The sequence below is a fragment of the Triturus cristatus genome, chromosome 1_2, assembly GCF_964204655.1.
Source record: "Triturus cristatus chromosome 1_2, aTriCri1.1, whole genome shotgun sequence".
Classification (NCBI taxonomy): Eukaryota; Metazoa; Chordata; class Amphibia; order Caudata; family Salamandridae; genus Triturus; species Triturus cristatus.
The window spans coordinates 120,541,827-120,566,980 of record NC_140580.1 but is presented as its reverse complement, the minus strand read 5'-3'; the positions used below and the strand labels follow the sequence as shown (position 1 = coordinate 120,566,980).

The window sequence follows — 25,154 nt, the reverse complement described above, 5'->3', positions numbered from 1 at the left end:
ACAGTGCTGACCTCAACCTCCAGGGCCTGTGTCCCTGAACCGCGTGTACTTACCTGCTTCGCGGTACCCCCAGCTTCTATAGGCTAACATTGAGCGCAGTGACCTCTGCACCCAGCTGCTCCAGTGCCACTGGTGGTGCAGTACCTACCTTGGTCCGACCGTTGCCAAGTGTTGGTCAAAACCGCCAAAGACTGAATTTGTAAATCGAGTGCTTACCTGAAATTGACTTACCTGTCTTTCCTCCCATAGGATTGCATTGATTTCTCTCTATATTGCACTAAGTGTTTATACTGAGAACTGTAGAGTATCTTATTGATATTGAAAAGTATTTCATGCACCTGTAAAGTATTTCAAATGCTTATACAAACATTTGCCATCTGTATATTGAAAGTACTGCATAACTGAAAAAGTCTACTTGCCTGTAACTAAGTTCCACTTGGTTCCTAACATTAAAGTAACTAAAGTAATATTTTTATAAACATTGGCCTGGAGTTAGTCATTGAGTGTGTTTGCTGCCTTGTATGAGTGTACACAAAAAATGCATTCACACTACCCTCTGATAAGCCTGACTGCTCAGCCCAGCTACCACTAAATTGAGAGTAAGGTAGTATCTACTTTATCCTCTGCTATGTGTTTGGGGACTTACTGGACTCTGCACACTATATCTCTTTTTGATATGGTATATACAGAGCCCGATTCATACTACGTACCCTTGTATGGAGTCGGGCTCGGAGTATGAACTGCCTCTACTGGTAGCCAGTATTATCTGTACATTTGTTGGCGCTGACTGTGCTTCCGTTTCTTGTTGCTCTTGACTGAGGTCTAGCGACAGATCCCGGAAGATATATAGAGCATCTTCTGTGCGTCACTGCATGGCTGTAAGAGCCTAACGATGCTCTCTTCATTTGACGCGTCTTTTTAGATCTGAACACTAAGCACGCCTTACAGGATTTTTTTTGTGTTCTGGAGATAAACCTAGATTACATACTTTATGTAAATCCTATCTGGAATATTTAGCGTGGCAGTTAGGTCAAAAACTGAAGGGCGTATTTTCCATTCTTCGTGGACATATTTCTGTATAATGAAGTTGAAGTAGTGGAGTAACGCCGCCCCCAGGCGGGAACTATGAATATAGAGGTATTACCAGTTTCTGTCTTTCGGATCTGTGATTTATCGGCTCGGAAACAATACCGAAAGCCTAACAAGCATTTGCAATGCAATAGGTCTCGCAGTTACGAGAGTTTCAGCTATTGGCATTGTAAATAACAATGCCTTTTATTGATGTTTTTTTAAAAATTAATAAATAAAAGGCATTATCATTTGCAATGTCAATAGCTCAAACTCGCGTAAATGCGAGACCTATTGCATTGCTAATGCTTGTTAACAGATAGGGTCTGCTGTCTCTTCCTGGTCTGAAGGTAACCCCTTCTCCTACGATGTTGGATGGGTGTTGCACACACAGGACCCCATTTGCAAAGCCATTTGTGTAAGCCTAGTTGTCATGTGTAAATAATTTAACTACAAAATCCCCGAAATCTTTTAACTAGGACACACTTGCAGTATTCTCCCACACTTGCGCCTATCCTCAGACTGGCCCGTGAGGAATGGTGGCACGGAGGGGGTGAGGAGGGGCGCTCTGATGGAGTGAGTGATTCGAAGGCGAGGCCTGGGGTCCCTGGGATTCGGCTGCGTGCACCGTCTGAACAGTGGGAGGCACAACAAGCAGGCAGGCTGGGATAGGAATCCATATTTCTCCCTGACAGGAAGGCGATCCGTTATCAGCTTGGAAGCCCTCGCGAGACGTCTGCGGTTAGACAAAAACAATATACAAGTGCGAAGCGAAACCAACCGCCGCAATTGAGAAGGAGGGTATGGGGGGGTTGAGGAAAGCAACATAGAATACAGTCAGTTGCATTTGGTGGTATTGTAATAGGAACATAACCAAAGTAGGAAGCACTATTGAAGTGCTTAAACATAAAGAAGTGGGGTGGGGGAAAGCAACATAGAATACAGTCAGTTGCATTTGGTGGTATTGTAATAGGAACATAACCAAAGTAGGAAGCACTATTGAAGTGCTTAAACATAAAGAAGAGGGGTGGGGGAGACGGGAGAAAAAACAGATAGGGGTACGAGGGTGAGACAGAAGAAGCAAAAGGGATGGGGCAGATAAGATGTGAGTGTGTGAAAGTAATCGCGATCACATCAAAGCGGCCGCGCGGCCCGCGAAAGTGAAAGCAAACGAGTGCTTTCAGGCCTCCAAATGGTGCGCGCACCCGGCCGACGCACATGCACTGTATTTGGAGGCCTGAAAAGCCACTGTTTGCACTTCCAAAACTCGCTTACTATAAGTCTTGCCAGAGCAACGCTAAAGCGCTGTCTCAGGCGAGACCTAAAAAGCCATCTAACAAAGGAGCCAAGGAACATGCACAACACACACTGGACGAGGAGTCTATACCTCGTGACTCAAAAAGACCTTTTAGAAGAAAAACAACTTGTAATCGCCCAAGCCCAACACTAGATGGCAGGATAACGTTATGCATATGTATCTACGGCCAACACATGCTACGAATACAATTCGATGTCTTGAAAGGAAAATTATGATGTAAGGGGTTGAAGCTGCTGGTTTTAAAAGCACAATTACTCAGCACAGCTGTTTCAGATGCATGCACCAGTGATACACTTGATGACCTTAGCGATAGGCTCAGTGGATCTCTTAGTCACCTCAGGAGTCTGACGGGATTCTTTTTTACTAAATTTAAATGGCAACTTTATTTTCAACTTCTCAGGTGTAGGGCTAGCTAGCTACGTTTTTATCCTGCCTCCATATACACCAAAGTTAGCCTTACATCTATATACTTAAGCATTTTCTTCAAGCATGTGAAACAAAGGTACTATTTTCTGAAATTGTGGTCATGGTGCTGCACTTTGAATGCTCATGTTCCATGTAGGCATTTCTTTTCAACATGCAGTACACTTCGCAAAAAGTAAAACAAGCACAACCTCTTCTCTGATGAATTTAGTACTGAAAACTTAAGACTGTTTTAATTTATAAAAAATAAAAAATAAACTGGAGAAGGGCCCCTGATGATTACTTCCAACCAACATCTGCAGAACATTTGCCAGCTCGTGCCTCTGTGAGGGGCATAGCTGACAGAGCTCTCCGCCTATCCACCTAACTGGTCAGATTTCGGGTGATTAAAGGAGGATAGGCTGCATGTAGTACATGTATGTTTCCTACGTTATTTAAGTACTTTATAAGGGACTGCTTCATAAAATTGCCTACCAAGGATTACCAGCCGAATCGGGAATATTTACACATGTGAATCTATGAAAAATCTACTCTTTGGAGAACATGCCCAAACCAAATGACAGAAAACAAAAATCAATCTGAGGTGGAATCTGGCTCCTAGTGCGATGTGGGTTTCATGAAGGTATCACTCACCTTGAAACTGAAAGCACTTCTTCAAAGAAAAACAAGCTGTGATACTTTGAACCTAGGAGGATACACAGAATGTGATCTAAAGCAGTACAAGTTGCAAATACAAATATTTGTGTCAATAAATGTATTTTTGTAGGTAAGGTTTCAGTACTCTCCTCATGCCTACTGTATGTAAAGATCGTGCTTCTGAAAACGAAGGATTCCAAAAGAATGATGGAAGTGAAACTGACTGATTAATATGAAAATCATGCCACTTTAGGTAGAAATCCTGGATGAGATCTCAATTGTCCTATTCTTTTGGAACACTGTCGAGCATAGGTACTCACAAACTTTCTCTCGGGGGCCAAATTTACAGTGTGGTTTGTGGCCGATGGCCGCACCGGTGGGGGCGGGGGCAGTGGGGGAGGGGGCGGGGCTAGAGCAAAAAAAAAAACTGTGACCATCATGAGGTTGAACACAGGCCCCTGCAGCGGACGCCTTCGTCCACTGAGCCACCAGACCCGACATTCACACATCTCTATCTATCTCTCTCGCTCTGTCTCCCTCTATCACTCTCTCTCTCTCTCTATCTATCACTCTCTCTATCACTCTCCCTCCCTCTGTCTATCACTCTCCCTCTCTCTCTCCCTCTCTCTCTCCCTCTATCACTCTCCCTCTCTCTCTCCCTCTATCACTCTCCCTCTATCACTCTCCCTCTCTCACTCCCTCTCTCACTCCCTCTGTCACTCCCTCTGTCACTCCCTCTGTCACTCCCTCTGTCACTCCCTCTGTCTCTCCCTTTGTCTCTCCCTCTGTCTCTCCCTCTGTCTCTCCCTCTGCCTCTCCCTCTGTCTCTCCCTCTGTCTCTCCCTCACTCTGTGTCTCCCTCCCTCACTCTGTGTCTCCCTCCCTCACTCTGTCTCAGTCCCTCCCTCACTCTGTCTCAGTCCCTCCCTCCGTATGTCTCCCTCCCTCTTGTCTCCCTCCCTCTTGTCTCCCTCCCTCTTGTCTCCCTCCCTCCCTCTGTCTGTCTCCCTCCCTCTGTCTCCCTCCCTCTGTCTCCCTCCCTCTGTCTCCCTCTCTCTGTCTCCCTCCCTCTGTCTCCCTCCCTCTGTCTCCCTCCCTCTGTCTCCCTCTGTCTCCCTCTGTCTGTCTCCCTCTGTCTGTCTCCCTCTGTCTGTCTCCCTCTGTCTGTCTCCCTCTGTCTGTCTCCCTCTGTCTGTCTCCCTCTCTCTCCCTCCCTCTCTCTCCCTCCCTCTCTCTCCCTCCCTCTCCCTCCCTCTCCCACTGTCTCCCTCTCCCTCTGTCTCCCTCCTGTCTCCCTCTCCCTCCTGTCTCCCTCTCCCTCCTGTCTCCCTCTCCCTCCTGTCTCCCTCCGCCTCCCTCCCTCTGCCTTCCTCCCTCCCTCTGCCTTCCTCCCTCCTTCTGCCTTTCTCCCTCCGCCTCCCTCCCTCTGCCTCCCTCCCTCTGCCTCCCTCCCTCTGTTTCCTTCCCTCCCTCCCTCTGTCTCTGTCTCCCTCTCCCTGTCTCCCTCCCTCTCTCTCCCTCTCCCTCTCTCTCCCTCCCCCCCCTCTCCCCCCTCTCTCTCCCTCCCCCTCCCTCCCTCTGTCTCCCTCTGTGTCTCCCTCCCTCTGTGTCTCCCTCCCTCTGTGTCTCCCTCCCTCTGTGTCTCCCTCCTTCCCCTCTGTCTGCCTCCCTCTCCCGCTGTCTCCCTCCCTCCCTCCGTCTCCCTCCGTCTCCCTCCCTCCCTCCGTCTCCCTCCGTCTCCCTCCCTCCCTCCGTCTCCCTCCGTCTCCCTACCTCCCTCCGTCTCCCTCCGTCTCCCTACCTCCCTCCGTCTCCCTCCCTCCCTCCGTCTCCCTCCCTCCCTCTGTCTCCCTCCCTCCCTCCTGTCTCCCTCCCTCCCTCCTGTCTCCCTCCCTCCTGTCTCCCTCCCTCCTGTCTCCCTCCCTCCTGTCTGTCTGTCTCCTGTCTGTCTGTCTCCCTCCTGTCTCCCTCCTGTCTCCCTCCCGTCTCCCTCCCTCTCGTCTCCCTCCCTCTCATCTCCCTCCCTCTCGTCTCCCTCCCTCTTGTCTCCCTCCCTCCCTCTCATTCACTGTTTGTCTCCCTCTCTCAGTCTCTCTCCCTCTCCCTCCCCGTCTCCCTCCCTCTCTCTCTCCCTCCCTCTAACTCTCCCTCCCTCTAACTCTACCTCCCTCTGTCTCCCTCCCTGTCTCCCTCCCTCTCCCTCCCTCTCCCTCTCTCTCTCCCTCCTATCTCTCTCTCTCTCCCGCTGTCTCCCTCCCTGTTTCCGTCCCTCTCCCTCTCTCTCTCCCTCCTATCTCTCTCCCTCTGTCTCCCTCCCTCTCTCTCTCGCTCCCTCTCTCTCTCTCTGTCTCCCTCCCTCTCTCTCCCCGTCTCCCTCCCTCTCTCTCCCCGTCTCCCTCCCTCTCTCTCCCTCTGTCTCACTCCCTCTGTCTCCCCCTCTGTCTCCCTCCCTCCCTCTCCCTCTGTCTCCCTCCCTCTGTCTCCTTGTCTGTCTCCCTCTCTCTCTGTCTCTCCCTCTCTGTCTCCCGCTCTGTCTTCCCCCTCCTTCTCTCCCTCCCTCTGTCACACTGTCTTCCTTCTGCTGTAAACTCACCCGCTGCTCTCACTAGCTGCTGCCCCCCCCCCCTTCACCTCACCCTGCTGTCCCTGTCACCTCACCCCGCGCTGAGACAGCTTCCCTGGAACACACACAGCCGCCGCACCCAAGTACTGAAAAGGTCTTTTAAAGATCATTCACTTGTTAATGAGGCTTTGTTGAATTTCACCTCTTCTTAGCGCCCCTGCATCTCCACTCAAAAGCGCCCCTGCATCTCCACTCAATCAGAGTGGAGATGCAGGGGCGCTAAGAAGAGGTAAAATACAACAAAGCCTTATTAACAAGTGAATGGTTTTTAAAAGAATCGCCCGGCCCCCATAGCTCCGTGCTGCTGCAACCGGCGATATAAAAAAACAGAGGTATGTTGCCTGCAAGGTCCGTGGGCCGCCAAGGAAGGCTTGCCGGGCCGCTGGCGGCCCGCGGGCCGTACTATGAGTACCCGTGCTGTAGAGGATTCCTGGTAGGATAGAAATTGTTTCAAATAAGGTTAAGGTCTAGGTTTTAAATGGGGGGCCCATGAGTTTTGAAAGGACTAGATTGAGGTCCCTAGGAGGAGAGGGTCTCCTAACTGGCAAAAAGAATTTAATTCAGTGCAGGACATTGGTAAACAGGAACCCTGAAAAAAGGAAAATGTTACTTACCATGTAAGCATCTGTTCATGGCATGTAGTGCTGTAGATTCACATGCTGTGCATACTCCTGCCATCTAGTGTTGGGCCTGGATGTGTTCAAATTGTTTTTCTTCGAAAAAGACTTTCATGTCACAAGGTATTGGCACTCCTTCTTTCGCTTGTAATGCGCATGGGCATCAACTACATTGTTAGATTGTTTTCCCACACGGCGGGTGAGGATGAAGTGGAGTGAAGCGATGTATGGCAAGAGATGCCCGTTCAAAAAAAGACAGAAATATGAAAGTGTGATTACTGCAACGGCATCCTGGGAGGACGCATGTGACTCTACACTACATGACAAAACACAAAATCTGAGTGTCTCATTAAGAGCACAGACAGTGCACTAAGCACAACAAAAGGGAAAAAAAATGGGAGAAAAAAAGAAAGGGACAAGCTAAGGAAGTCCTATTTAAGAGTACGGAATCTCATCACCCACCGAAGTGGCATGCTTCATCATCTGGGATCTCCTCTTGGCTGAAAGCCTGGTGCAACCAAGGAGCTACAACTCCTTGCACGTTTTAGGAGGAGCTTGCGGATGTTTTAGTGTGATCCAGTGGCTAGATCTCCTAAGATCAATGGAGCATGAAAACAATGTGAGTGAAAATGCGTTATGCAGTGTGTGAAGTGAAAGGTTGTGCTTAGTGCACTGTCTGTGCTCTTAACCCAAGGATTTAGTGTTTTGTCCTTTATAGAGTGGGGATTAATCCGCGCAGGTCTTTAAAACGTCCCTTAGACCCTTTTCTTACCCGGTTTTGCAGTACTCTACACTACATGCCATGTACAGATACCTACATGGTGACATTTTCCGTTCAAGGCATGTGTGGCTGTAGATACACATGCTGTGCATAGACTGTAAAGCAGTCCCTCCTAGAAAGCAGTGGCTAGCCAGTGGGAGTTGCAGAGGACTGAAACAGTACATGGAGTACTGCCTGACCAATGTTAGCTTGTGGGGAGTGAGGGGGGGGGGGCAATCACATCCACACAGTAGTGTTTCGGGAAGGTGTGTAGTGTGGACCATGTAGCTGCTTTACAGAAGCCAGCTATAGGAATATTGCCTAGTAAGGCCATAGAGGCCCCATTTTTCCTTGTAGAGTGGGCTCTAGGAGGATTAGGAAAACCCTTTTGGCTTTCACGTGGCATGTTTGGATCTATTTGACTATCCCTCTCGCTATGCCTGATTTGGACAGGGCCTTTCATTTATGTGACTTAGAGAATGCAACAAAGAGTTGATGCATCTTCCTGAAAGATTTTGTTCTATCGACATAGTACACAAGGGCTCACTTTACATCTAAGGCAGAGTTCTTCAATCTGTGGGGCGCGCCCCCCTAGGGGTGCGCGACACCCTCTCAGGGGGGGCGCGGACTCCACCCTAAACTCACCTTGTTTTCCACTGTCCCTCCAGAGCAGCAGATAATCAGACCGGGGCTTCGGCGCTAACAGAGGGCTGTAGGGGGGAGGGAGGGGAAATCGGTGGGGCACGAGGTGCCCATGCTTTTGTCTATTTTGAAAAGCTAATCCTCCCAAGAAGGTGTTAATTCCTAGAGCTGAAGTGCTTCAGCTGCAGTAGAATTCAAAGAGTCTCCTCTGTTATGAAACCGAAAGCAACCAACATTTCAGCTCTAGGAATTAACCCTGTCCTGGGACGGTTAGCTCTTAGCTCTTCCCAGAACGGAGAGAACATTTCTCTTAAAATTACACAAACATCTCCTGTGGTATCAATGCCCCTGAATATAGCCTCATTCCAGGGCTGCAGTAACTTCAGAATCTGCAGAAAACAGTGTTTGTGCCCAATTTAGAATGTCGAATTCTGCGCTAAGAGAGCTTGGACCTTAGATTTTAACCACTTAAATTCCAGCAGGGCACTTTACATAAACCACACCCTGGAGTTCCACTGATTATACTGTAATGCATGTCCTCTGCTTCCACCTTCGACACGCCATGCACGGTTTGCCTGTTATGAATGTCTATATTTCCCTAGTCCCATCTCAGTTTGCATTTTTTGGTATTGTAGCATTATCTTGATTTGCTTTGAAGTGCCAAAATGTGACAAGATACCATCACTGAAATACAATACGTAAATAGGGAGATAACATCTGCGGAGGCATCTACTGTGCTACACCTGCGCCACCCGAAACCCAGGGGTTTCAAAATTTATCATAACGTTAAATCAATTGCCTTCTCTACAGGAATAATTAGACAATCACAGAGATCCCTTTCCTTTCCACTGCTTCTGGCTGAGGTTTCTATAACCTTTTCTATTTATTCTACCCGTACGACTTTCATACTTAAGTATGTCATCCAATAAAGTGCGACGGGCACCTACTCTGGACCAGAAGGATGAATGTACTCTCGGCTACAGACGCCTGGCAGGAGGCAATGCAGGTGTAATTACCAGCATCGAAGGCCTGCACCTGAGAAATACTGGGAGAAAAGGGGAGGAGCGTAAAAGTGACACAGTTGGTTTATGTCTTGCTTTCAGTTACTGCACATCTCCCTTCAGTATAGGACAGAGGGGCAGCAACACCCGTGGACTATTGTTGTAAAATGTGCCCTAAATATTGGTTTACGTGCCATTCCCACAATTCATTGCACATTAGAAGGTGATGTTCTACATGTGTGATGTCTGCGTTTCTGTCTCAGTGACCCCCACCCTTCGACCTGTGCTGTCTCTTGGAGCAGTAGGATACCATCAGGCGCGCAACGCCCATAGGGATAAAAGGGCTTTAGCCCCCCACCCCATTGTGTCTCAGCCCGGGCTGCTGCAGCCAGGGCCTGGCTTTAGGGTGGTGCGACCCGTGCCACCGCACCAGGTGCTGGCTTCTGGGAGGCGTTGCGTTTGCAAGTACTCTCACACTGTCGCATCCCTTACCGTGCACTCACATGGGCACTCCTGCAACTCATACAGCGCAGAAGGTTAATGTGCCTGCTACAAAGAAGAACTGAGTGTGAGCAAACTATGAGATGCGTTATAAAAAAAATGCAACGTTTGTCAGAAAGGTAGCTATAGAGAGATGAGGTGCATTGTTGGTGAGTGGTAGTGAGGGAATTCATGGAGAAGGAGGAAATGGGGGAGGGGGCACCAAAAAAAACTGTTGCACTGTGTGCGACCAGTCCTAGGGCCAGCCATGGCTGGGTGTGTTAGCCCCGCCACCAAATTTCAGGTCTAGTTGCACCACCCCTTACAAAGTATGGGCATCTTGCGCCCCATCAAGGTTTTCGTCCTAAATTACAAAAGTACACATTTACATGCACTGCAATCCAGCCTTTCAGGGGGCCCCTTGATAGTGACAGCTCTGTTTTTGCCCTGATGGCTTGGAATAATTCCTAAACAGATTCTTGTAAATACAGTTTTTTTCATTTCTTTTTAATGTGATTGATGTGAGAGAGTCTATTACTATTTGCAGAGAAATGTGTTTGTTTGATGCAACAACCATAAAAAAGTTTATGTTAGATCAGAACGGGTCCTCACACATGAGAAATTGGAGGATGTCACAGATATTATGCGCTGTCAAATTAGTGGGCTGCTGCGGTGTTACAACAGTGAAAACACACATCACTATCTATGAATATTAGATGCAAACACTTTTAGAATTTCTGTATGTGGCGAAAAACAGGCACACTCATCACATTAATGTTGGTGGTGTTATTATCCTTATATGTCATGTGTAAAACAAAGCATCCTAGTAAAAATAATTTGTGCACATTTTATCTTGGAAAACTGTGTTTTGAGCTGAGTAATAAGCCTCTGCCATTTAACCACACCCACTCACAAACCTGCAGTTTACTAAACACACTTATTGTGTTGAACATTATTTGCCTGATATGCGGGTGGCGGTTGATTATTTAGTGTACCAGATTCCAGAAATTTGTCAGGTGGTGGGGGGGCCCCCCCCGACATCTAAAACAATACAGCTGGGGGGGCTCAACCTACAAAAGTTTGAAGACCTCTGATCTAAGGTGTGGAGAGCCCGTTCTGCAACAGAGTCAGGTTGTGGGAAGAACAAAAGAAGTTCACTGGACTGATTTAGGTGAAACGGGGGGACAACCTTTGGGAGGACATTAGGATTGGTGCAGAGGACAACCCTGTTCCTGTGTCACTCAAATACAGGTTTCTTTAGGGTTCATGGCTGGAACTCACACGCTTTCGTGAAGTAATGGCAACGAGAAATGGCACCTTCTAAGAAAGGAATTGAACGGGGCAGGGGTGGAGCTGCTCAAAGGGGGGTACTCAGTCTTGTGAGGACAATGTTGAGGTTCCACGTAGGGCCCGGGGAGACCCAAGGAGGGAATACTCGTGAGGCCCTCCATGAAAGCCCTGGTGACTGGTATATGGAGGAGGGAGATGTGTTGTCTGTTCTGAAGATAGGCAGCTACTGCAGCCAGGTGAAAGCGAATGGAAGTGAAGGCCAGACCACACACCTGCAAGTGGAGTAGGTAGCAGACGATGTACTGGCCCCTAAGGGGTCAAAGGATCGATTTGCTTAGAGTGGCAATGGACAAACTGATTCAATTTGAGAGCGTAACTGGCGCGCGTGGTAGGCCTGTGTGCTTCTTTAAGGAAGCTCATGCATTCAGGTGGAAGGTTAAGGCATCCAAACTCCAAGACCTCAGGAGCCAGATCACAAGACTGAGCAACCTTGGTGCCTGATTTCCACATGGTTCTGCGTGAGAAGGTCTTGCCTTTGTGGAGCCTCTTACGAGAGAATATTAAGTTCCAGTAGGGTGGTGAACAAGGGCTGGAGGGCCCAAGTGGGGGCCACCGGGATGAGGCCAAGGGATGTCGACAGTAGCCTCTGAACCACAAACGGAAGTAGGGGAAGAGGCAGAAAAGCATAGGCAAATATCCCTGGCCAATTCATCCATAGTGCTTTGCTCATGGACTGTGGGAACCTGGAGGCAAAGTTTGGGCATTTGACAGCAATGAAGAGGTCTACATGAGGGTACCACCACTGCTGGAATTAAGGGAGGAGAACTCTAGAGTGGAGCTCCCACTCGTGGACTTGTTTCAGCATTCTGCTGAGGGCAGCGAAGTAATTATCTATTCCTGGGAGATACTCCACCAGGAGGTGAATCTTTCAGCGGAGAGTCCACCACTAAAGGCTCTCGGCTAACAGAGCTGGGGTGACAGAGTGCCGTTTATTAAGGTAGTTAATGGCCATCATGTCTATCAAGGCGAGAACAACTTTACGGTTCAGATTAGGTAGGAAAGCCTTCTATGCCAGATGAACGGTAAACCACTCCAGGAAACTGATGTGGAGGCCCTGGTGTCTGGGTGGCTTCCCATTGGCCTGGACAGTCATGTACTGCAAGTGTGCACCACACCCTGTCCGTTGTGATGGTCACCTGCCGAACTGCGTCGAGAAAAGGGCACCCCTGCAACAGGTTGTTGGTGATTCACCACTGCAAAGAATGATAAGTGTGGTGGCCAATCAACACTAGATCATCCCAATGACCCTTCGCTTAAGAGCATTGCTCCGCTAGGCATTCCTGTAATAGAATCATAAGCAATCTGACGTGCGTAACTATGGCAATGCAGGAGGTCATCATGCCTAGAAGGGACATGACTGTCCCGACTCATCTGGTTGGAATTGAGGAATCAGTGCCTGGAAGGACTGTACCTGGGTTTGGTTTGGCTAAGTCTAGCCAACTTCTGAGCGGAGTATTGCTCCTAGGTAGTGTTGGATCTGGAGGGTTTGGAGGTGAGATTTCATGGCGTTGATGGTAAACCCCAGCTAGTCTAGGAGGTTTATCATGACCTGTGTGCTCTCGCAGCATTGTTGGCAGGTGGCCCTTTTGATCAGCCAGTTGTCCAGGTAGGACAAAGTCGTTCAACCCCTGCCTGCACAGGTGAGCAGCCACCACCGCAATGCATTTGGTAAACACCCGAGGTGCAGTGGTCACCCCGAAAGTTAGCACCTTGAACTAGTAATGCCTTCTGCTGATCACAAACCTGAGATATCCGCGATGGGCTAGTTGCATTGGTATGTGAAAATAGGCGTTCTTCGGGTCAAGAGGGCCATGAAGTTACCTTGCTGCAGAAGCAGGATGACATCCTGAATTGTGACAATGAGAAAGTGTTCTGACAAGATGTATTAGTTTAGGGGCCTGAGGGAGCCATCCTTTTTGGGGATCCGGAAGTAGAGAGTATACTCCCGTGCCCTGTTGATGAGGTTCTATGGCCCCTTTGAGGAGGAGCACCTGATCCTCCTCCCTGAGAAGTGTCTGATGTTCTGGGGAGAGAGTGTTTTTGCAGGGTAGAATATTGGACCAGTGCTCTATTCCTAAACACAAGGTAAAATGGCCTAATTGTAATACAATTGGCACACACTTCAGCACTTCTATATGTCCTGTGTAAGTAGTACCCCTGGTACCTCAGGACATGGGTACTAAAGAAGGTCCCTCATGGCAGCAGCATGTATTATGCCACCCTAAGGAACGTACATACAAACTGCATGCAGCCTGCGTGTCATGGTGCAAACCATGAGTGAAAGCACGACAGCACCCTCACTGTGTGCCTGAATGTAGGAATGGCATGGTCACACCCACTTTTTGCCTGGTACATGATGTGATCGACAAAGTGTACTGGGTTCTGCGAACCAGGTACCCAGTGCCAGAGCCCTTTCCCAAAACAATACAATTGTACCCCCAATTGGCAAAATCTATAGCACCCTCTGTAAGTCCCTAGTAAATGGTATTCTGGTACCTAGGGCCTGAGGTACTAAAGAGGGCCCCTAAGGACTTCAGCTCAAATTGTGCTAACCTAAGGGACCCCTCACCAAGCACATTCAAGACTTCCATTGTAGGATGCCTTGGTTAAACGTCCATTCAACCCTCAGAGTGAAGTGACCAATAAATTACTAAATTAACAATGCTCATTGCCAAGTAAGATTTTCTTCAAAGAAAAATGACACGTAAACATCGGAGCCCAACTCTAGATGGCAATCAATCAAGTTTCTTGTAAAGCGCGACTATTTACCTGCTAGGGTCTCAAGGTGCTGGGTGGTTGGGGGGGTGGGGTGGTTGGGGAGGGTGAGGGGGGCAGTGAGGATGGGGGTCCTGCTGTTCAGTCGAACAGCCAGGTCTTGTGGGCCTTCTTGAATTGCGATGGCGATTGCCTGAGGTGCAGAGGCAAGGAGTTCCTGATCTTCGCAGCAAGGTAGAAGGAACTTCCTCCAGCTGTGGTCTTGGGGATCTGTGGGATGGTGGCCAGGGCTAGTTGGGTAGAGCGAAGATGTCTGGTGGGAGTGTAAAAGGAGAGGTGGTGGTTGAGGTATGCAGGTCCAGCGTTGTGGAGGGCTTTGTAGGCGTGCGTGAGGAGCTTGAAAGTAATTCTTTTGTTAATATGAAGCCAGTGAAGGTCTCAGGTGGCCAGTAATGTGACTGTGGCGTGGGATGTTCAGGATGAGTCTGGCACAGGCGTTCTGGATGTTCTGCAGTTTCTTTAGGTGTTTCTGGGTGATGCCGGCGTAGAGTGCGTTGCGGTAGTAGAGTCTGCTTTTGACGAGCGCATGGGTGACCGTTTCCTGGACTCAGTGGGGATCCATTTGAAGATCTTACGAAGCAAGGCGGAGAGTGTGGAAGCAGGTGGATGAGACTGCATGGAGCGAGGAGTCCAGGGTGATGCAGAGGTTTCGTCTGTGGGTGGGTGTGAGGGGGGTTCAGAGTGCTGTGGGCCACCAGAAGTTGTCCCAGGTGAAGGGGGTGGAGCCCAAGTTGAGGACTCTGGTCTTGTCTGAGTTGAGCTTGAGAAAGCTGTCCATCATCCAAGTGGTGACTGCCTTCATTCCGTTGTGTAAGTTGCTTTTGGCAGCTGTAGGTTCGTTTGGGAGGGAGAGAATCAGCTGGGTGTCCTCGGCATAGGAGACAATGCTGAGTCCGTGGCTTCTGACAATGGCTGCAAGCGGGGGCATGTAGATGTTGAAGAGGGTGGGGCTCAGGGAGGATTACTAAGGCACTCCGCAGCTGATCTCTGTGGGTTATGAGTTTAACGATGGGAGTCTGACTGTTTGGCTGGTGAGGAAAAGCAGATTCATTCTAGGGTTTTGCTGCGGATACCGGCATTGTGGAGTCTTGCGCAGAGGGTGCGGTGGGAGATGTGTCGAAGGCGGCGGAGAGATCCAGGAGGATGAGGGCAGCAGCCTTGCCTCAGTCGAGGAGGGTGCAGATGTCTGTAGCGGCGAGGAGAGTGGTCTCGATGCTGTGATTGCTTCTGAAGCCCGATTGGGAGAGGTCCAGGTTGTGGTTCATTTCAATGAACTCAAAGTTAGGCGTTGATGACTTTCTCAATGACTCTGGCTGGGAAGGGGAGCAGAGAGATGGGTCTGTAGTTATTGAGATTCGTCAAGGTCAGCAGAGGGTTTCTTCAGCAGTGGGTTGACCTCTGCATATTTCCAGGCTTCAGGGAAGGTGGTGGACTCGATGGAGCAGTTGATGGTGCGGCAGAGTTTGGGTACGATGGAGGTGCAGAAGTGTTCTGAGCCTGGGAATCTACAGCACAACACGCTACAAACCGATGCTTACAGGGTTAAGTAAAATCTTCCTTCTTTCTTGAAGGAGAAAGGCTCAGCTCATTATGCAGGGTGGCTGAAGTGGCCATCTTGTGGAGCTTAGGTACCTCTGAATGGGTTCAGACCTGCATTGAAATAAATTGCCACTCTGTTCTTTAAAAAGTGTTCTGACTGGACACTGGTTAAAGGACCACAGGTCACCACTTAATTTAAGGACCAAATGTTTAGCACAGCACCAATGACTTTATTAGGGTTGAATCAATGAAGTTCCAGTGGTAATTCTTTTGGCATTTAGAATTTCTGTGAGAAACACTGTTTTTTCAGTGGCGACAAACTGTTGTCTTGCATGTGAGACAATGAAAGGAAAAATGTTACGAGAAACAATAGGAACTGTAGACAAACAACTTCATCCCACCTGCATGGTATCCACTTCCTGCATCCATTCTTTGGCTTTCTGTAAAGCATCTTTCAAAGCCAAGCCATTTGGAAGATATGCAGGAACATTCTCGACTTCCGCCAATGCTGCCGCAAGAACGCTAATTGAACTGTGTGGCCTGTGGGAAAAAATAAGCAAGGATTGATTTTCTAGTCATCGTGGCTTAATGAATAAGTTACTTACCTTCGGTAACGCCTCATCTGAGATGGGATCTAGTCACAGATTCCTTATCTTAGAATTCTCCCCAGGTGCCGGACTAGATCCGGATATTTTTGCAGCAGTACCTCTGCATGTCAGTAGAGGGTGTCGACTCTGTAGCGACATCATCCTCCGGATGTGACGTAAATGGAGTCCACTTAAGCCCTCTCCTGATGCGCTGACGTCAGTTTCTTCTGTAACTACTTTTCGAGCCAACAACGCAGAGCCACCTATAGAAATTACTTATGTTAACAGTGTAATGATAGACTAAACAATGTGGACGAACCCACTATGTCGGTATGGTACAATCACTATTGTGGTAAGTACATGGACCCATTAGGTGTGTTTAAAAGACCCCTCACACACCAACCTGGATGGTGTCATGCTTCTTCATTGGGATCCCAACCGGGTGGCCGAATGCCCCCCGGTTGTGCTACGATGCCTGATTACAGCAGAGCTAGTGTGGTGTAAATGTGTGATGTGTCGTGAGTTTTTATTACAAATATCTCTGAGGATCCTTGCCTGTAAAGTTTATTAATAGTGGCTCAGGATATAGTTAAAAATGTGTGGTGCAACTACTAGGAGATTATTATCCTTAGTTGACTATGTTTCAGCCCGCAAAAAGGTGTGTGGGAGGGACTTTCTTCAGGACCGGTTAGTGAGGCTAGTGAGTGGCAAAGGTGGAAGGCGCCACGTGAAAAAGAAGTGACGTACCAACACATGCACTAAGGTGTGTGGTCTAAGTGTTGGCGTACTTACAGACACTTGTAAAAAACACTATATTAAGGTTAGGGCAGTTGATCGAGGGTCGGGAGAGGACTCATCCGGTGTGCCAATTTGGTCTCGGTGAGTAGCCCGTCTTTAAACCTGATGTGGTCTCCCGTCGTCTTGGCTGGTCCAGCCAAGACGACGGGAGACCACAGCTCACCTTAGCGCGTGTGTAGGTACTTCACTTTTTCACGTGGCGCCTTCCACCTTTGCCACTCACTAGCATGACACCAACCAGGTTGGTGTGTGAGGGGTCTTTTAAACACACCTAATGGGTCCATGTACTTACAAGAATAGTGATTGTACCATACCGACATAGTGGGTTGGTCCACATTGTTTAGTCTATCATTACATTGGGGATCCGGACACACCCCGCATTTCCCTTGCTCTCTCATTGTTTTCCTATATATATATATGTTAACAGTGTGTCAATAAAGAGACCTCTTTGTGTCAAATGTCCTAAAGCAAGGCATCAGAATGCGAAGAAAGGGATCTTGTAGGTAACATGACCAGCAGTTTGCAGAGCGGGGAGGATGGGTGGGTCGTTAAGGAATCTGCGGCTAGATCCTGTCTCTACCAAATAAGGCGTTACAGAAGGTAAGTAACTTATTCATTTGATAAGAGACATCTAGCCACAGATTCTTTATCTTAGAATTAGATATCCAAGCAACACCATCCCTGGAGGAGGTTCTGGGAACTAAACTCACTAAAGATCCCTGAATAGGACTAGCCGGTCCATAATGAGATAAAGTGACCAGGCTGTCTTAAGAATTATAGGTGAAGCAAGGAAAATGCTCCACCAGAAGGACTGTAGGAAGCCCGTTGGGAGCTAAAGTCTGTAAAACTGTGAGAAGCATGTGGAAAACACTGCTCACAGTAGTGGGGGCGATAAGAGAGTGTTAGAGAAAACCCTTTATAGAAACAATTATACTATGTAGCCCTGACGAAGGTATTCAACCCAAGACTGGACAAGGCTCAAGGACCAAGGACAACAGCCCATACCACTGGATTAGAGCTCCCCTTGTTTTGGAAACTAGTGTGTGGACTAATCCTACCCTGTGAAACACCGAAAAGAGAATCTCGGATCACATCACATATGTATATACATATGTGTGCTCAGAGATTCTCTTTTCAGTGTTTCATCATTGCTGAAAAAAATGCATTGTATGAACAACAACGTTTGGTAAAGACCACTCTCAGTCAGAAAAAAACCCTCCTAGAGGGAAGGTAACTCTCGGGACTATGCTATGTAGAAGCCCAGAGGGGAAAGGAAAAATAAGTGCATAAGCAACTACCAAGTGAAGGTCGAATTAGAGCACCAAGAAAGGAGTAGTTACAAAAGCAGATATTTACGCTCTATGGAAGAAGTTCAGCACAACCATACTTGCACTATATACCCATATATACTTGAACACACATATATATATATATATATATATTCACTGAAAAAAACATAGGTTTCAGACATGTTATAGTTAGGAATTAATATTTAAAAAACCTTAGAAATTCACTGAAAAAACATAGGTTTCAGGGGTGTTATAGTTAGCTGGACATTTCACTCGTACAAAACCATAGAAATTTCCCCTTTATAGTTAGTTCAGCTAACTATAAGTCACGCCCCCGCAATGCACTGCCGATAACGTCACATATTACATCACTCATGACATGGTCAGTGACATCACTGATGACATCTCAAATGACATCACTGATGACATCATCCAGTGTCTGTGTGTTTCTGTAAAGTTTAAATATGTTTATTATATATAGGGAAAGGCATATTAAAGAATGAGTGGGAGTATAAGTGTGTGAATGGATAATTTTGTTGGTGCGTGACTGACTCTATAAGTGAGTGATTAAACGTATCTTACTGAATGCATGGGTTAGTGACTAAACTGTGTGAATGTCTGTATCCGTCTGACTGTTGGTGTGTAAGCGGCTGCATGGGTTTGCAAATAGCTACATGAGTGTCTATATGGGTTATAGATTGGTTGTCTGAGTATCTGTATGGGTGCCTGAGTGTGGGTGGGGTGTGTGAATGTGCATAGAGGTGTGAGTGGGTGATTCACTGGGTGCATGGTTTCAAGAGTGCATCTGTGATGGACTATATGGGTGGGTGAGTTATGTATGGTTGTGTTAGTGAGTTAATGTATATTTCACTGGTACATGTGTGAGTAGCTACATATGTGAAAGGCAGTATATATGTGTTTTGGAGTACATAAATGGCTATAAGTGAGAGTGTGTGATTGTGAGAGTGGCTGTATGGATGAGTGTGTGCTTGGATCATTGATTGTATAAGAGCGTAAGAATGTGCTAGTATTTGTATGAGTAATTGAGCTGGTGTGTGTATAACTGTATAGGTGAGTAAATGACAGTGTGATTAATTACTTGCATGACAGAGTAGGTGTGTGAGTACCTCTATGGATGAGTGGCGGTGTGTGAGTGTCTATATAGGTGTATGAGTGCATATGATAGTCCTGTACTAAGTGACCATAAGTATGAGTGACTGTACGGGTGAGTGAGTGGATGGGTGTGTAGACCTAAGAATCAGTAAGTGGGTATGTAGTTATTGGTGTTGGAGTGTCTATGGTTTTGAGAATGGCAGTCTGTAATTTAGAGTGGGTGTATCAAAGCTTATACTAGGGTGTGAGAAGATGCATCAAATTATCACAGGGATGATGTCATGAGTGATGTCATCAGTGATGTCACTGACCATGTCATGAGTGATGTAATATGTGACGTCATCAGCAGTGCATTGCGGGACGCGAGTTATAGTTAGCTGAACTAACTATAACGGGGGAATTTCTATGGTTTTGTACGAGTGAAATGTCCAGCTAACTATAACACCCCTGAAACCGATGGTTCTTTCAGTGAATTTCTAAGGTTTTTAAAATGCTAATTCCTAACTATAACATGTCTGAAACTTATGGTTTTTTCAGTGAACTTCAAAGGTTTTTTAAACGATATTTTTAAAATGTATTTCTTGTTCTTATTTTTTTATATTCTTTAACTACATTTTTTAAATCTATTTTTATATATATTTTTTTAAATTACACTACACATTTTTTTAAAATATATATTTTTTTAAATAAATTATATTTTTATTATTTTATATTCTTTTAAATATACTTATATTATATATTTTTTAATTGTTTTTTTCCGGTTTTTTTTGGAGTCGCGCACCCAACGCGTTAGAATATTGCATCCAACGCGTAGAAATCGTGCACCAAACCCGCTGGAGTCGTGCACCCTACAGGTTAGTAGTCGTGCATCCAACCCGTGCACATCAGGGGGCCGCGCTGGACGCGGGACTCCTAATTTTACCGTAAAAAAAAAACAATAGCCCCTATCACTAATTTTTATTATCCCCGGGGACCCCATCCCCCGGTGCTTATAAAAAACGTTGGGGACCGTGGGGGAGCCCCAACGCCCCCACGGTCCCAGCCGGCTCCCCGCGTCCTTCGGGAGCCGGCATTGCTTTTCCACATGGGGAGCTGCTGACATGCAGCTCCCCGTGTGGAAAAGCAATATGGGTTTCCCTGCTCCCTCTTTCAAAATCCAAACCAAGTTTGCTATGGGAGGGCGGGAGACTCCCGCCCTCTCATAGCAAACAACAGTGTCCTGGGGGTGGGCACCCCAGGACACGGCAGGAGCCTGCCCTGGGGGGTGGCGGTCCCCAGGGCCCTCGAGGGCTCCAGGAGGGGGGCCACGCAGCCCCCTCCCTCAATACATAAAGACCCGGGGGTAGTGGTCCCCGGGGCTTGGGGGGCCATTGAGCCCCCCCCACAAATTATACTGGGAGGGGCTTTGATTTAATAATTTTGCCCAGGGATTTGGCGCCTCCCCCGGGGGCTAAATATAAAACATCTCCCTTTTTTTTTTTAATGGCAGGATCCGCGCACCCTGCGCGCACTTTCGGTTTAAAAAAAATAATTAAATAAAAAATTGGGGGGCCCTGGGAGTCCTTCTGGGACCCCCTAAGCAGGTCTAGAGGGTCAGGGTATTTCTACCCTGCCCCCTTTATACGTTTTGCACACTTATTCCACAGACTTCTTCAGCCTCACTTCTACCGAGGCACAAAATGGCTGCCAACAGCTCCTGGTTTCGAATGTTGACAACCACTTGACAGCCAATTAGCATTCAGCGCGTGATCAGGAAAGTGCGCCCAGGGTGCGCGGATCCAGCGCGGCCATAGATATAAATGTACTTTTAACTGTAATTTTCTCAGGAACTACTGAACTGATTGACACCATTTAAGCAAAAGGCACAAGTCTCAACTGAGGACTACCTCTTTGCCAAATTTCGTGTAATTCCGTTCAGCAGTTTGGGCTGTAGCTGCGGCTAAAGGTCCTATGGGAAATTGCATGGGCAAAAAAACGTTTTGGGACCCACCCTTTTTTTTTCGGCTACACGAATCATCCCGAGACTTTCAGGATAGGAGTGGATCGGAGCTGGCCAAAAATTTTGAAAAGTTTGCGAAGATTCATCAATCGGCGCCAAAGTTATTGAGAATAGAATGCTGTGGATTTCCTATGGAAAATAGGTCCTAACTATAACTACAACTGGCAACCGCCAGTAGGTAAAATAAATATATATATATATATCAAATGCTACTTACCAGTACGCATCTGTTCTTGGCATGTAGAGCTGCAGATCTACACACTGTGCATAGATCGCCATCTGTTGTTGGGCCCGGATGTTTGCAGTTGTTTTACCTCTTGGAAAGTCTTTGGAAATCACGAGGTATGTGACTCCTCCTTCGGATCGTATTGCGCATTGCTTTTGGCTCCATCCTCAGATTGTTTTTCGCCAGCAGGGAAATGGAGTGCTGTATCTAAATAAGATAAACTGGAACAGATAAAGGTAGCCGGGGAGGCGGGTGGGCGTGTGTAGATCTGCAGCTCTACATGCCAAGAACAGATGCATACTGGTAAGTAGCATTTGCCGTTCCGAGGCATATGAGCTGCAGATTACACACTGTGCATAGATTATACAGCAGTATTCGCTCCTAGCGGCGACCACCAATATCTGTTGCAGTGGTTTGAAACAATGTTTTGAGTACAGCCTGCCCACACTAGCTTGTTGCTTAGTTTGCACATCTACACAAAAGTGTTTAGTGAAAGTGTGCGGTGTTGACCATGTAGCTGCTTTGCAGATATCATCTAAGGGGATGTTCCCTAAGAATGCCATGGAAGCCCCTATCTTACGTGTAGAGTGGGCTTTAGGGGGAACAGATAGCGTTTGTTTTGCTTTGTTGTAGCAAATCTGTATGCATTTGACAATCCACCTAGCTATCCCAGATTTGGAGATCGGGTTGCCTTTGTGTGATGGTGAGAAAGACACGAATAGTTGTTTGGTCTTACGAAAGGGTTGTGTTCTCTCGATGTAGTAGAGTAAGGCTTGTTTAACATCTAATGTGTGGAGAGTTTTTCTGCAACGGTCTGTGGCTGCGAGAAGAATACGGGTAGTTCCACAGATTGGTTTAGGTAAAAAGGAGAAATGACTTCAGGGAGGAATTTCGGATTAGTACGGAGAACAACCTTGCTATGGTGCATTTGCAGAAAAGGTTCTTGAATGGTGAGTGTTTGTATTTCACTGACCTTCTGAGGGAAGTGTTGGCTACAAGAAAATCCGTTTTCCATGTTAGGAATTGAAGTTCACATTTGTGTAGAGGTTCAAAGGGAGGCCCCATTAGTCTTGTGAGAACAATGTTTAGTTTCCACACAGGTGAGGGTGGCACTCTGGGGGGAATTATTCTTTTGAGGCCTTCCATGAAGGCTTTTATGGCAGGTACTCTAAAGAGTGATAGATGGGGGGCTTGTGTTTGGAGTCTGTTTCCTACCTGCGGACCTGCTACACGCTGATTTGGTCACTCCGCCGCTCCTGGGGCCCTGACGCTGCGGGTCGACCCTGACGCCGCTTCACTCCATCGCGGCCGTGACAGGGGGAGACTACAGCTCCCAGGTTGCTTTGCGCCCAATTTCCTGCCGTGTTCGCGCCCGGAGGCGCTTAAAAGACCAAGGCTCCCTCAGCGTCGCGGGACGCGCGCGGGCGGCGCCGGGCTAAGCCCGTGCAAAGGGTGGGCCCTCTGAGGCTGGGCTGGGCCACGCTTTTTGGCCCCAGGTCTTCGCTGCCGTCCCCTGATACTTTGGACACTGACATTGTTTAAATTAATAGAGCTTGTGTGGCTCTATCACAGGATAAGGAGCTGAATTACCCCTTACCACTGTTGTGTGATTATTTTTCTGTCTAAACACTATATTTAGTCTTTTTTGGGCCTCTGTGTTACCATTGAAAATGTTGAAATCCACAACAGGTAAAACACTTCCTGTAGCTGCAACTCTAGATAATTACCTGGTGAAAGTTGTAACTAAAATTAACAGTGAAAGACGTAAATCATTGGGCCAGGGGACCAGTTCCATTTCATTGTCTAGCTCGCCCACTGCATTGTCTTCTCCTATTCAGGGTGATAGCTGTAGTACTGATCAATACGATGTGATAAATACGGCAGATTTAGCTCTGCCGCCCCCTGAATTAGTGCAGGATCAGGAAAATATGGTCGACCTAAATGTCATCAATGATGCTCCACCAGACCGTTCCCCGGCCCTGGTAACACAGATAGTGTTGAGATCTCACAAGCTGACACAAAATAAACGGGTGGGGGGGGGCCGCAACACAAATAAAAAAACCAGACCCGCCACCTACTAGTGGGTAAAGCCTATATGAGGTCCCGGCTAATAATGCCACTATTAAAATAGATTCAGAGCAAATAGACTGCCTGATTGGAATTTTAGAGGCCAAAATCACTAAGATAGTTAAACCCCTTGTGGCCAAAATTGACACGTTGTCTGCAGAAATTGTGAGATTAGGAAACCTCCTGGGACCCCGGAATGATATAATTGTAAGCAATAGCAATGCCGATAAGGGCCCTAGGGTTAACAACCAGACACCAAAGCCCATTAAGGAAGGACCCTGTTTGGTAGAATCAGCAGTTGCTGTATCCCTGGCAACTGCGAGTAAAACTCCACCACCAGTCACATGTATAGGGAGTAAGAGCGGGCCGGCAGTAGTAAAGACCAGTCGCACGGTCAGTGCACAACCCGATTTACCTCCTGAATGTGCCCCATTTGTCGCAGTGTTGACAAATGTTCCACCCTTAGTAGAGGGTAGTCTGTCTAATAAGCCAGAACCCCACGAATCCCTAAAGAATAAAACTGTATCGTGGTTGAATAGAGAGTGTGGGTTCCCGGTTGGTCTATCACGACAGATACTAACCACCAGGAGAGTCTCATGGATAGGACAATTACACAAGAACATTAGGGGGGATTGTGTAATTATAAATTTTAGTAACCCACTTCTCGTTAATAATGCTTTGCTAAGAGCTTCCTCGCTGCCACATACTGATCAGGGCATTACACTTCGTCCACTGGGATATTTTTATAGACATCTAACTCAGCAGCCCATTAATGACTTATGTGAGGGCAGAGGAATTGGCACTGTAGGGGTTACCAGCCGCGGGGTTGCCACGTTCAATCGTTATCAACCCCTAAGTGATCTAGATTTAAATGATTGACTTGAATATGGCCGGGCCCAGCCCACACCAGCTGTAGAAGTTTCCACATTGATTGTGGAGGAGGAATGTGGGTTAATTGGAGACTCAGGGAGCCCTTGTGGGGGTGGTACCCCAAATGTTATGAACACAGAGGGGGATGCCCAAGGTGGTCCTACTGATGGTACGATGGCAGTTAGGGCCCCACGTATAGGTACGAGGGTCCTTAGCTGGAACATTGCTGGGCTGAATAGTAAAGCAAATGATGCACAATGGAGGGACTGTTTGACAGACTGTGAAATTATTGGGTTACAAGAAACCTGGGACACGGAGAACACCTTTTTTGGGATGGGTATGCTGCTTTTTGGTCGGCAGCAGTTGCTTCCCCCATGGGGAGGGCAAAGGGTGGTCTTTTAACCCTCATCTCATTAAAACTTGAGGGGGTTTATTCACAAGTAGAGACAGGCACGCCTTACTGCCTTGCAGTGGAAATTTTAACAAAACTAACTGGGAATTGGCTCATTGTCAACTTTTATAACTCCTTTGATAAGAGTTTTTTTAATGAACATTTGGTCAGTCTTTATGACTTTTTGGAATCGTATAATGTTAATAGTACGAATCATTATTCGGTTATTATGCTTGGAGATTTTAATGTTCATTGTTGTAAAGGTAACTGTTTTGTTTGGGACAGTTTAGGTCCAGCAAACCAAGATAATAATCACTTTGAACACACCCCGTCGGGATTGTATTTAGAAGATTTGGTGGTAGGTAATGATCTGATCTACCCCACCAAATTTACAGGAGATATCCCAACCTTTAAAGGAAGAGGCTCTGGGTCAACTATTGATCATATTTTTGTGAGCGCAAACCTAGCAAGTAGGGTTAGTCAGTATAATGTTAGTTGGTCCCCCTATGGAGATCATAACCCAGTAAAGGTGACTCTGACAGATGATCTAAGGAAAAAAGTGAAACCCAACCTGACTGCTGG

At 47.3% G+C, this 25,154-nt stretch overlaps 1 pseudogene across 1 annotated transcript in view; it reads right to left on the bottom strand.

The window, feature by feature from the left end:
• LOC146866933 (lysine-specific demethylase 5B-like) overlaps positions 1-25,154 on the bottom strand; it is a 623,554-nt pseudogene that overhangs the window by 430,030 nt on the left and 168,370 nt on the right. The window contains exon 6 of the transcript XR_014966711.1: positions 15,634-15,772. The product of XR_014966711.1 is annotated as a lysine-specific demethylase 5B-like (transcript). The remainder of the gene's footprint in view (positions 1-15,633; positions 15,773-25,154) is intronic.